Raw genomic sequence first — 2,112 nt, forward strand, 5'->3', positions numbered from 1 at the left:
TATATCGGTGAATTATCGCTGAAGTTATTTTCAATGTTAATTTTATCTTATAATATATATTTTTTCAAAAACATGAACATATTAACGAAATATTATGATTTATATTCACAAAATTTAAAAAAAATAGTGAAAATACATAAGCTACATAAAGTATAAAAAATTGCCTATAATTATTTAAGAAAACGCAAAGACGTGTAATTACTCTTCCTAATTTATAAGACTTTAAACAAAAAAGATTTTTTTAATAGTAAATTAACAGAAAATAAGATAATTTATTGTTATTCTATCTCATATCTACGACTTTTGTGATTTTATTAATGATGTATGTTACTATCTTCAGTCTCGACAAAAATTTTCGTGTATTGATATTTGTATATCATTATAGAATTTATTACGTGTAATATCAAAACTAATATATCGTTCTATAGCCATTTTGGGAATTTATTGTGGAAAAAAAACATTATATCAGACACCCGTCTTTTATTTTGCCAGTAAAGTATTATTACAGGTGTCATTAAGGTAATTTATTACAAATTAGTTGATTGCGCATAATTAAGTATAAGACAAAGTATTCAGCTGAAAATATATCATTTCAAAAAAAACAATTGGATTTATGCAAATAAGTCAAAGTGTTGTTAAACTGCCGTTCATAGAAGAACTTAATAAATACATAAAAAAATGAAATATTCTCATTTTGAACATGAAACCAACTAGAAAGGGTCATATTTTCTAAAATAGTGATTATCTATAGCAATTAGAGTACACATAAAAATAGTTATGGTTTAAAATAGGGTAATGATATGATAATATAGTATTTGAATGTCGTCATGGGAATAATTTTTTTTCTAAAGTTCGGAAATTGGTGCCTTCTGGCTGCAAAGAAGACAAAAAATTCTATTGACCGGCTTAAGTATTAGAATATACATTTTGTGAAACATAAACACAATGAGGACGTAAAAACTTTCTTCACCCCAAAAACATAGTGGATTGTATCTAAGCCTCATATATAGAATTTCAGTTTTTATATAAGAGACATGGATTTAGAAAATTTAATAAATATAACCGGTCTGTAACTTTTATTATAAATAAAACAGTTTTTTAAATTTATTATATATAAATGAAACGTATTAGAACAGTATATAACTTACATTCATTTTTGTGCTATGTAGCGGGGATTTGTGAGATAATATTTTTTTAAAATTATTAGAAATAAGGCTCAAGGATTATTTTTACTTTTTGTATTTTAAATGTATATTAATGTGATTTTTTATGAATTTTCAGCGGTAAATCTTACTGGTTTGTTATTTAAAATTTTAAATATATGCTTTAAAAAGCAAATGATTTAAGGTTACAAAATTAATTAAGAAAATAATAAAAAAGGTGATATATTAACTGTGATGGTTACTTTATCATATTTGATCAAGTAATAAAATAGAAAAAAAGCAAGAATAAGAGAAATAAAAGATATTACGAGATTTACATATTTAAAAAGCTATTGAATAAAGAATAGTATATTTATTTAACAGAAAAACGTTTTTTATGGGATAAAACGAGCATAAATGTGTTTTGTCTGGATTTATAAATCAAATATTGAATTAATTTGCTGATCTTCTATTTCTGTTGGAATATAGAAAATCTATATAAGAAAAAAAACTGTATTTTAAACAATATATACTATTTGTATATAATAAACCATTTTATTAAAGTGAAAAGACCCGTAAATATATAATTAGAACATGTGGTGTACAAGTTGATGGAATTAACGAATATAAGAAAAATATCGATTTTTTTGACATAAATATTAAATTAAAATAATTATTTTCCATTTTTGATACACTCATAGATTATTAAAAAATATTAAATGACAGCCTTTTATTTTGTATTATAAAAACTGGTGTTTGATGATAGGCTCCAATTTTTCTTTCTAGTTAGAATAAAATTTTGTATTAAGTCAATAAGTCGGAATTTTTTTCATTATAATTTATAAGTTTTAAGATTCTGACAGAAAATTACGCTTTTCTAATAATTGACATGTGATCATAAATTCTGTTCAGATAAATTTTATTACCTTCATATTATACGAATCTAACATAATATTTTTAATAATTGTAT

This window comes from Rhyacophila brunnea, unplaced genomic scaffold, assembly GCF_057557595.1.
Source record: "Rhyacophila brunnea isolate RB1 unplaced genomic scaffold, BYU_Rbru_1.0 scaffold_111, whole genome shotgun sequence".
Classification (NCBI taxonomy): domain Eukaryota; kingdom Metazoa; phylum Arthropoda; class Insecta; order Trichoptera; family Rhyacophilidae; genus Rhyacophila; species Rhyacophila brunnea.